This window comes from Argiope bruennichi, chromosome 10 (assembly GCF_947563725.1).
Source record: "Argiope bruennichi chromosome 10, qqArgBrue1.1, whole genome shotgun sequence".
NCBI lineage: Eukaryota > Metazoa > Arthropoda > Arachnida > Araneae > Araneidae > Argiope > Argiope bruennichi.
The window spans coordinates 72,384,588-72,397,510 of record NC_079160.1 but is presented as its reverse complement, the minus strand read 5'-3'; positions in this window follow the sequence as shown (position 1 = coordinate 72,397,510).

Sequence of the window (12,923 nt, the reverse complement as noted above, 5' to 3'; positions counted from 1 at the left end):
GAATCTCTTTCGGAATGACTACCATATTCACTTTTCGTCGATCTCTTTGGCATTATTAGCTTAATAAAAAAAAACTTGATCACAAATGCGAGCGTTATATTTCTTAAACCAATCGATAAAAGATATTAACTTATAAAATTAATGTATATTCGCCAAATTTGAATTTTTTTTTTTTCGGATGATTTCTTGCCAAATGTAATCGTGACAATTTTTTATTGCAAACTTAAAAATCATTGGGAAGTCATGGAACACCTCTGTGATTATTTTTTTAAATTCATTATTGGATCTTCACAGAAATAGTGTCGATAGACATGACTCGAGGGGACGAGCTTGTTCCAATCAACAAACTAATGAACTGAGTTAATCAACACAGTTAATTAATATGGACACCCAGATTTTTTTACCAGTATAATCCAGCAGGTCATTTCATACAGATCCATGAAAATTCGTTCCTAAATTCGCAGTAGTTTTTGAGATATATTTAATTTGTTTACTGAAAATCCTGCTCAAAATGAACCAACCCAATGGGGACATTATATCAAAAAATAAATCTCATTTTGTTAACTGAAAAAAAAAAAAAAAAAAAAAGTCTTTTCCTTCATTTTTATGCACTGAAATTTTGGAAGAATGATCAGAGCTATTCAGATTTATCCACAATATAAGGATGCTTTTACAATTTTTTTTATTGTTTTTTATTAATTGTGAAACATTTCCATTACTTTTCAAAATTATTCATCATTCAGAATCTTTAATTAATCCTACCCTAAAGAATTAATAACCATCTTAGTTTTTATAACGAATAAAATACAATCTTTATCTATTTTTATTTTTAAAAAAATCTTTTATTAGTGGCTTGCTAATACCGTAAATTTATTTTAAATCAATGAAATTATCAGTGTTTATTAAAGGGAGGAATTGTATTTTTAAATGGAAGAATGGCGGATATATTTATTTAAGTTTTTTTCGCAGGCTTATTGTATTATAATGAAAATATTACACATGATTTTTACATGAAATTCTACATTTTAATATATTCAATGCTCTAAGCGAATGTTAAATATTTGAAGATTTTTCTAATAATACTATAATAATAAAATTTTAATTTATGGAAATATTATACTATAAAGAAATTATTAGACAAGATAGTGACAATAAACTTATTTGGTTACATAACTGAATGATTGCAATCTTTGGAATAAACCATTTTCACTTGTCAGTATACAAGTTATATACGGAAATTATACAGGAGCTGTAGTCCTCAAATAAATTTCTACTAAAATTTATGGAATTTCTACAGAGAAAAAAAAGTATATTTGAAATTACATCCATTCAAAGGAATTAGAAGGATGGAATTAATAATTTAATCTTTACATTAGAAGTATTAATTTGAAAGAAATTTTTAATGGAACCTTTCTAAAAGAAATCAGTCTACATGCCCACTTAACCCTATGAGAACATAATAAATTAAAAAAGCTAGATGAATGAAATTTTGAAAGGCTTAATCATCAGACGTATATATGTGTCAAATTTTGAAATTACAATTCTATTAGAAGATAATGCCTCTCAATGAATCTGTTTCTTAGTATTGGAAACCGATTATTCATACGAAATACGCAAGAAATGTGAAATTCGGTTTGTAGTTTTAACATCTAAACTGTAGCTGTTTATCGAACTTTTGATTCTACCAACGATGAGAGATGAGATTTCAAAGGTTTACTGGATTGATTTCTCCAAACTTAACAGAAGAATATTTCGAAAGAAGCTTAGCAGAAACATATTTCGGCAACATACGGGGAAGATTGAAGAGTTAAGAATCCTGAATTGACGATGACGATTGACGAATTCTTGATGATACTTTTCATCATTCAACATAATATGTTCACATTTTCGTCAACTACATGACACTTTTAAGTTTTTTTACTTTCTCGTATGCGCAGTATAAAGTATGGCAATCGTCAAAAAACTTGAACTCGAAATGTTGAAGAATCTCCACGATTTAAACCTCCCTAAGTTTGAAAAACACATTTTTGGAAAATGACCGTCCGTCTATCTGTGGCACGAATAACTCGGAAACGCTTTGATCTAGATGGTTGAAATTTGATTTAAGGCCTTTACACCGAATTTACAAATTTCTATCAAATTTTGAGTAAAATCTATTCTGAGGAAGTCAGAATAGATTTAAGTTAAGAAGATAATCGAATCTAAGTTAAGACGATAACTACTAAACGAAGACAGCTAGATAGATAAGATTCGGTAGGCAGATTTAACATATAAAATGTAGACACCTGTCAAATTTTGAGCCAAAACACAAAAAAGTTCAAAGCCGTGGAGTCATCAGGCAAGGTGTTGCTCACCGTTTCTTTCTCCGATGTGTACGGTGAGACACTCCAAAGACTACGCAGGTCTATCAAGAACAAAAGACCGGGACTACTCACGGAGGATGTGGTTCTTCTCCATGATAACGTGCGTCCACACTTCTCCAGAGTCACACACGGGGAACTGGTCAAGTTCAAGGGGGAGCAACTCGACCATCCACCCTACAGCCTAGACACATCGCCCTGCGATTTTCATGTGTTTGGTCCCCTGAAAAAAAAAAAAAAAAAAAAAACCTCTGAAAGAGAAGCGCTTCAACTTGGACGGCGAACACAAGGACGCTGTGAAGGACTGAGTTTCGTCACGGCTGCAGGAATTCTGGGAACAAGGAATCCTTCGGCTGTTAACCATTGTGCTCAAGCCTATGGTGTATCTTTGAATAAAGTCTTCATTTATACTCACAGTGTCGTTTCGTACCTTTTCATTTGAATACCGTACCTTTTCATATATCAGAAATTCAAAGCAAGAATACTCCCAATAGCTTTTTTTCTTAATTCCAAACTTTTAGGTTCTTATAGGTTAGGTTCTTAAACTCTTAGGCACTTAGCATTGAAAAAAAAAAGCGAAAGAAAGAAAAAGGATAACTATTTTTGTTTCTTTCTTATCGGGCCACGATTCTCAGAAGCTCTGTTTGATAAAATGTTCATCTTTTGTATATGTCTGCATAAATCTTTTGATATTACTTCTTCGTTTCTTTGCTTCTTTCCATTGCGATATGTAGTAGACTTTATTTCAACTCGTCTTTTGCACGCAACAATGAAAGAAATAAAAATGTGCTTAAAGAATATTTCATATGGTACTGAAATAAACTGCCGAATAGCTATTGCCCGTTTAACCAAAGGAAATCACATAGTTCAAAGATTTATTTGTTTTTGTAATGTTTGACCTCTCTCCTTATTGTGTCCATAAATTTTCTTCCAGTTGTTATTTGTTTCTATATTGAAAACAATCAGGAAAACCAAAGAACCAGTCGCTCAGCCTTATAGCTTGTCCGATTTAAATAATTTGGATTTTACATAAAAGCTCATGTCTTCTTAATGTATCATTATTGGTTTACTGCCTCATACTAGTTTCCATTTTCAAGAGAAAAACATTAATTTATAGTCCCCTATTTAAAAGAGAGGGAGACTCAACAGAGTTTCCCAGCCACTGTTTTGATTTTGTCAAATTTTTATTTCATATAAAAGTTTGACTTCTACATCAACAATGATCATCTACCTTATCGCCTTCTATTTTAAGATATCACAATGTGAAAGTTTCATAAATTGCCTATCATAAACTGTTGTATATTAATTTCGATAATTTTATCCGCCGATGTGTTTAAAATAATTAAGGAAATTGAAGATCCATTCCCTTAGACTCAACTACTATTCCGATCACATCATACCTTTTTACAAGTATGTTTTCATACATTAATTTGTTTTAATAGGGGTATTCTGGAATGTTGCTAATTTTCATTGTTTCCTTTGCATTTTCATAGCAATCATTTAAGATATTCTGAAAAAAAAATGGTTTTCTCCATTCCATAACATAAGATTTTTCGACATCTAAGGACTGCCATTTTTTCCCTCAGAAAAATGTCTGCAGTTTACTCACATCACTATTGAAGTTATACGAATCGTTGTGATTTTTTCTCTTAATTAGTTTAGTTTATTATAATTAGCCGCATTAACGGGTTTTACGCCCATCCTGGAAGTCTAGGTCAGTGTAGATTTTTTTAAATCCTCGCATCGTGAAAATAGGCACCATTGTCAAATTTTACATTTTTTTTTTTTTTTTGAAGAATTTAGAGACTATACAAGAAAAAAAATGAAGAACACAGCTCGATTTTCTGCTGTCTGCATAATTAACAGAGAACTCAGTTTATAGAAGCCGAAATAATTGTCAAAATTTTCTTGAATAATCAAATTGATTTTCAGCTGTGCCATCTTCTTATTGTATCATGGAAATGGATTTCAAATAGAAGTGAGAAAGTTTTTCTTTTATGTGATTGTCCCTGAAGTGATGGCTATTCCCACATTTCAGACTTCCAAACTTAATTTGGCATATGTTAGACGCACGGTGGGAACAATTACATTTCCTGCGTTGTGTGAATCTTAGTTTTTGTTCGAAACTTTTCTACAATAATCTTCAAGTACATTAATGTTTTTTTTTTTAATTTATCGATTTACTTTGCCTGATCTCCTTTGATTTCATTTAGATATTTTGACTATGGAACTTTCGTTTTCTGTTGTCTGATCTTAGCTATTTTAGGATATAGAACCAAAGGCTTTGAGTTCGATTTCAAACATAGTGGTTTCCACAGGGAGATATTTAATAATTATCTCAACGGGGTTTTCCTCGGTTGGTTGCATTATGTAAAAATTTGTGTTTCTAAGTAGATCAGCAATTCCTTTTGTGATAACTGAGACTGTTGGGTGTATATTTATAAAACTGTTGGCTGTTCGATATGATTCCATTCATTTCTCGAAGTTGTAGATTTTAATTTGTTATATAAAGCATAGCAGACATTGGTGTAGATGTGTGTTTTTATCTGACTTGAATCATTGGTTTCTTTTCCAAGACCTTAGAATCCATTTTGTGTTTTTAAATGTGTGTTTTTTTCTGCACTTAAATTAGGTTTTGAGATTCTTTTTTTTTTTTTTTCTTGGTGAAGATTCAATCCCTGATTTTCAACATATTGAGGAAACTGATTTTGGGTATTTCGTGGAATGAATCAGAGAAAGAAGGGGAAGGGGAGAAGATGAGTAAGAACATGTTTAAGTGTCTGTCATTAGTCGCTGCACTTCGTAATGCATATTAAGTCCTATACACATCCGATTGTAAATATTGATTTTCTCACACTTTCTGGCTAATAAGGCATATTGTACAGAGTCTGTACATCCTACAGCACAGCATTAGAAGAAATCACCGCACATCGTTACTTGCTTTGTTTATTTTTTTCACACAGTGGGACGTTTCTATTTACTGATTTATATCAGAAATTCTCTAACATATAGTACAATTGTATGCCAGCGAAGTCTGTAGCCAAGTGTAGATCTACCACTTGGAATAATGTTGTTAGGAAGAAAGTGTCTTGCACAAACTTGGGAGCACCGCATAAAATCAAAGTCTCATAAAACTTTCTAGGATATCTTTGAAAAATGTGTTATCCTTCCCCCCCCCCCTTTCTCCTACCCTGAATAAAACTGTGATTTTGAGGATGGCTATGAAAGCCCCGAGTGCACCGAATTCTAAGAGTCTCGCACGTATGAGTTATGTGCTTCATAGTATAATAAAGAAAACCAAATATGCATTTGGAAGCCTTTTTTCCGGACAGATTGAAACCAAAATTTGATACAGAATAAATACACTTTGAATACCTTTTGAATACGCTTTTAAATAATATCACATTCAAAATTTTATTTAAGTCGTTGCATTTCTTCATTATTGCGTTTGCATACATGCGAAAAATACAGATCAAAAGATGATTAACTCTTTGATACATTTAATTGCGCTTATAGTTTCTTGTTATGTAGTATAAAGAAAGTGTGATAATCGTTAAAAAAAAATTCAAATTCGAAATTTTGAAGATTCGTTTTATTCTGAAACGAATTCTCTCTGAATTCGAAAATCACATTTTTGGGAAATGACTGTTTGTGAGAAAAATAATTGAAAAAAAAAAATCTTTGGGCTAGACTAATGAAATTTAGTATAGTGGTTATATAAGACCAGGGATAAAATGTCCAAGAGTTATTTCCTCATTTTCCTTTATGTGTTGCTCGTTGCTCATCGCTTGTACATATGCCGGAATCTTCAAAATGAAATAAAACGACGTCACGAAATCAAAAGTATCTTCACTGTCTTCAAACTGCATTCTGCTTCACAAAATAATGCTTATATATATATATATATATATACCGACACAATTGTTTTGTTTAAAAAATCTTAAAAATACAAAAAAATATAAAATTTGTGGAAACGGAAAGTGTAGGACATGTCCTTTGGCAGATAAGGAACAGATCAAAAATGAAAACTCAAAATTACAAACATTCTGTAAAAACAAAAATTTGATTTATCTCCTTAATTGTTCAGAATGTAATTTAAAATATATTGGCCAAACTAGCACCGAGCTTAATTTAAGAATTAACAATCACAGATCCGATATAAAAAACTTCATAAAAAATAGGACCACTGACTTCGAACTGGAGCATTTTCAAAACCATAACTTTAACAATATTAATATCTACATTCTAGAAGACAATATTAACGAATTAAACAAAAGATTAGATCTGGAAAACATTTATATTTGCAACCTGAAAACTTTATTTCCTTATGGTCTCAATAGTAAATTAAATGGGGAAGGTTATGCAGATTTAAACAATAATTGCATTTATAACAAATTTAACATTTTTAAAAATTTTCTAAATAAAGATAACTTTTCTAAAAGATTTAAAAGAGGTAAAGGGAAAGGAGGCAATTTTCAAATTATATTTGAGGAATTTCAAAATTACTGTAATCTGGAACACAATAGTGAAAACATTCACAGAATTAGGAAATACATTTTTGGTCTTAGAAATAATAAAATGAAATGGTTTTTAAATAATAAATTCGGGGAATTAGAGTTTAAAAATTCGTACACTAAATGTATTATTCTAGATCTTATTAAATGTAAACTTAACATTGGAAAAAACGATTTACTTTTTAATAATAAAAATAATGTTTACAAAGAATACTGTGTGATTAAATTCTTGGATATTTACTTCGAATATCTAAAATTACCCAAAATTATACATAATAATAATATATTTTTTCCTCTTGCAGATAAAACTAATGTATCAATAGCGTTTAGTTACACTTCAACTTTAAAGAAAAAAATTTGTAATTATAATTACTATAGCAAAAATTTAGATAAAATAAATAAAACAGATTGTTACTGTAACAAGGAAAAATATAAAGATTTTATAGATATTGATAAAGGTCATATTATTACAGGTAATTTAAAAATTATTGAATCCAACTCTTTAAGAGATTTGATGGGAAGAGGAACAAAATTTAGATTAAGAGAAAAAATAAACCATAACAAAATTTTGATTTCTATTGGTAATGATTTGGATGTTTTTATTGCCAAATTATCTAGAAAATACCACTGGCCTGCGGAAGGTTTCGGGGAATGGAAAGTGAGAATTTTAAAGGAAATTAAAATAAAATTGAATACTGATTTTGACAGATCTAAAGAACGTGGGATTTATTTTAGTAAAACATTAAAAAATGAAATAAAAAATTTAAAAGAAAAATTTGTTATTACAGTAATAGATAAATCAGCAAATAATTTCTGTTTAATTTGTAAATATTATTATAAAGAACTTTTAATTAATGAATATAACTCTAATGCAACTTATATGTTAAAGAACACCGGAAAAAAGGAATTAGATAAAAGAATGCTTGCTTTTGCAAAAAAAACCAAAACTAAGACTTGCTCTCTTAACTATCCTTATTTATTCCCAACAGTTAAATTTCATAAAAATCCATTAAAATTCAGATTCGTAACCTGTAGCACTGGTAGTTATAATTACTATACGGGTAAACATTTCTTTAAATACTTAAAAATTATCCTGGACAAAATAAAAAATGAAGACAACTTTATTATTTCTAGTAACAAAGAAGTATTGGATTTTCTTAAAGATAACAACATTAATAAACTTAATACTTTTGATTTCGAAAATTTATACACTAATCTACCTCATGAAAAATTAATAAAGGTCTGCACTTTTATATATGACGAATATTTAAATGAAAATATCATTCCTAAAAATAACTGGCTTGAGTTATGTAATTTTAATATTACTGAAAATTACGTGTTTAATGGTATTAATTTTTATAAACAAGTCAAGGGCATTCCAATGGGGACAGCTTTCTCAAGTGCTTTAGCTAATATTTTCCTGCATTACTATGAGAAAAAAATAATTAAATATAATTTAATAAACGGGTGGAGATATATTGATGACCTACTTTTGATTAACTTCGACAATACTAATATTATTACTAATTGCTATCCAAAAGATTTAATTCTAAAAGATACAAATATAAATCAACTTGAGGCTACCTTTCTGGATTTAAAAATCGAAATTGCTAATGATAAAACAATAGTTGGTATATACGATAAAAGGGATGATTTCAACTTTAAAATAACAAAACTATGTAACTACCATTCCAATCTAAACTCTAAAATTTTCAAAAATCTAATTTTCTCACAAGTTAACAGGATCAAAAGGGTTTGCAATAATAAAAATTCTTATATTGAAGCATCAAATATCCTCCTTAAAAATTTAATTAAAAATGATTTTCCTAGAAATTACTGTAATGTCAATTTTTTAATTAAACAAGGTATGGTTTGGGATTAATCTTTTGGCTTAAATAAAAATAGAAATTTACTTGCATATTGGATCACTCAATAGATGGCGCTGGGTGCCTACCTCTGTTTACATAATTTAACCGTTAACTTTCAAAAACAGGAAATCACAATCGATTGTTTAAAGTTTCATTCACTGTTGGAAGGTATGTTCTGGCCTTTTTGTTTTTAATTTTAATTTTAATTTTAATGCTGTTTTTGTTTTTATTGTTATTGTTTTCATTGTATTTTTACTTTGTGGTTTTTTTCTAATTTGTTATTTTGTATTTCCTTTCTGTTAAAATGGTATATCTCTTGAGCATAATTTCGGGGGATTTTCGGGTCACGAGGAATCATTATTAGACTTAATGTCTGTATGTCCTCACAGAAAAAATCCCTTTATTTGAATCCCTGCCTGAGGGTGACCCTTGAAAAAGTCTTCAGGCCGGATTCTTTTTTAATATTTTTTAATAATTTTTTTGGTTTAATTTTTATTTGATTTTGTTTTTCCTATTAACTTGATTCTAATACTTTTGTATAAATTCATCTGTGTTTTAGAAGTAGCTGCAATTGCGCTCTCTAAATACTATGAAGTTCCTTTTTGGTTTTAGTTTAAATAGATAATAAATTTTAGTTGCGATTTCGAAACTGTTTTGTTTCGTTTTCATTTTAGTTTCGTTTTCAAACTTTTTCTTACTTTAGATTGGTTACTCGTTCTTGCATTTGGTTGGAATTTAGCTGCAGGTGCGCTGTTCCACGAACTGCAAAATTTTTAAATAAAATATTTTTAATAGTTTTTTTTTGGTGGTGGTGGGGGGTTCAATAGGTTTTTTGGTGTATTGCCTAAAAAATTTAAGAATTTTCAGATCATTTTTCCTGATTTTACTTTTTCGAGAATTCCTTGTTTTTGGCGTTTAAGAGATATATTTTCATTTTAATAAATAAATTAAACTATGCAAAAAGTTAATAACGAATTTATCATAGCGCATGGCCCGTCGCGCGCTCTACCAAGGGGCACTGTGGATAGCTTTGTGTCAGGAGCATTCACGGAGAAAAAATTACCGACACAATTGTTTTGTTTAAAAAATCTTAAAAATACAAAAAAATATAAAATTTGTGGAAACGGAAAGTGTAGGACATGTCCTTTGGCAGATAAGGAACAGATCAAAAATGAAAACTCAAAATTACAAACATTCTGTAAAAACAAAAATTTGATTTATCTCCTTAATTGTTCAGAATGTAATTTAAAATATATTGGCCAAACTAGCACCGAGCTTAATTTAAGAATTAACAATCACAGATCCGATATAAAAAACTTCATAAAAAATAGGACCACTGACTTCGAACTGGAGCATTTTCAAAACCATAACTTTAACAATATTAATATCTACATTCTAGAAGACAATATTAACGAATTAAACAAAAGATTAGATCTGGAAAACATTTATATTTGCAACCTGAAAACTTTATTTCCTTATGGTCTCAATAGTAAATTAAATGGGGAAGGTTATGCAGATTTAAACAATAATTGCATTTATAACAAATTTAACATTTTTAAAAATTTTCTAAATAAAGATAACTTTTCTAAAAGATTTAAAAGAGGTAAAGGGAAAGGAGGCAATTTTCAAATTATATTTGAGGAATTTCAAAATTACTGTAATCTGGAACACAATAGTGAAAACATTCACAGAATTAGGAAATACATTTTTGGTCTTAGAAATAATAAAATGAAATGGTTTTTAAATAATAAATTCGGGGAATTAGAGTTTAAAAATTCGTACACTAAATGTATTATTCTAGATCTTATTAAATGTAAACTTAACATTGGAAAAAACGATTTACTTTTTAATAATAAAAATAATGTTTACAAAGAATACTGTGTGATTAAATTCTTGGATATTTACTTCGAATATCTAAAATTACCCAAAATTATACATAATAATAATATATTTTTTCCTCTTGCAGATAAAACTAATGTATCAATAGCGTTTAGTTACACTTCAACTTTAAAGAAAAAAATTTGTAATTATAATTACTATAGCAAAAATTTAGATAAAATAAATAAAACAGATTGTTACTGTAACAAGGAAAAATATAAAGATTTTATAGATATTGATAAAGGTCATATTATTACAGGTAATTTAAAAATTATTGAATCCAACTCTTTAAGAGATTTGATGGGAAGAGGAACAAAATTTAGATTAAGAGAAAAAATAAACCATAACAAAATTTTGATTTCTATTGGTAATGATTTGGATGTTTTTATTGCCAAATTATCTAGAAAATACCACTGGCCTGCGGAAGGTTTCGGGGAATGGAAAGTGAGAATTTTAAAGGAAATTAAAATAAAATTGAATACTGATTTTGACAGATCTAAAGAACGTGGGATTTATTTTAGTAAAACATTAAAAAATGAAATAAAAAATTTAAAAGAAAAATTTGTTATTACAGTAATAGATAAATCAGCAAATAATTTCTGTTTAATTTGTAAATATTATTATAAAGAACTTTTAATTAATGAATATAACTCTAATGCAACTTATATGTTAAAGAACACCGGAAAAAAGGAATTAGATAAAAGAATGCTTGCTTTTGCAAAAAAAACCAAAACTAAGACTTGCTCTCTTAACTATCCTTATTTATTCCCAACAGTTAAATTTCATAAAAATCCATTAAAATTCAGATTCGTAACCTGTAGCACTGGTAGTTATAATTACTATACGGGTAAACATTTCTTTAAATACTTAAAAATTATCCTGGACAAAATAAAAAATGAAGACAACTTTATTATTTCTAGTAACAAAGAAGTATTGGATTTTCTTAAAGATAACAACATTAATAAACTTAATACTTTTGATTTCGAAAATTTATACACTAATCTACCTCATGAAAAATTAATAAAGGTCTGCACTTTTATATATGACGAATATTTAAATGAAAATATCATTCCTAAAAATAACTGGCTTGAGTTATGTAATTTTAATATTACTGAAAATTACGTGTTTAATGGTATTAATTTTTATAAACAAGTCAAGGGCATTCCAATGGGGACAGCTTTCTCAAGTGCTTTAGCTAATATTTTCCTGCATTACTATGAGAAAAAAATAATTAAATATAATTTAATAAACGGGTGGAGATATATTGATGACCTACTTTTGATTAACTTCGACAATACTAATATTATTACTAATTGCTATCCAAAAGATTTAATTCTAAAAGATACAAATATAAATCAACTTGAGGCTACCTTTCTGGATTTAAAAATCGAAATTGCTAATGATAAAACAATAGTTGGTATATACGATAAAAGGGATGATTTCAACTTTAAAATAACAAAACTATGTAACTACCATTCCAATCTAAACTCTAAAATTTTCAAAAATCTAATTTTCTCACAAGTTAACAGGATCAAAAGGGTTTGCAATAATAAAAATTCTTATATTGAAGCATCAAATATCCTCCTTAAAAATTTAATTAAAAATGATTTTCCTAGAAATTACTGTAATGTCAATTTTTTAATTAAACAAGGTATGGTTTGGGATTAATCTTTTGGCTTAAATAAAAATAGAAATTTACTTGCATATTGGATCACTCAATAGATGGCGCTGGGTGCCTACCTCTGTTTACATAATTTAACCGTTAACTTTCAAAAACAGGAAATCACAATCGATTGTTTAAAGTTTCATTCACTGTTGGAAGGTATGTTCTGGCCTTTTTGTTTTTAATTTTAATTTTAATTTTAATGCTGTTTTTGTTTTTATTGTTATTGTTTTCATTGTATTTTTACTTTGTGGTTTTTTTCTAATTTGTTATTTTGTATTTCCTTTCTGTTAAAATGGTATATCTCTTGAGCATAATTTCGGGGGATTTTCGGGTCACGAGGAATCATTATTAGACTTAATGTCTGTATGTCCTCACAGAAAAAATCCCTTTATTTGAATCCCTGCCTGAGGGTGACCCTTGAAAAAGTCTTCAGGCCGGATTCTTTTTTAATATTTTTTAATAATTTTTTTGGTTTAATTTTTATTTGATTTTGTTTTTCCTATTAACTTGATTCTAATACTTTTGTATATATATATATATATATATATATAGAGAGAGAGAGAGAGAGAGAGAGGGAGAGATTATAAAGTTATTAAATTCGTTTACCGTGTACATATTATCTTTGCTATATAATTAA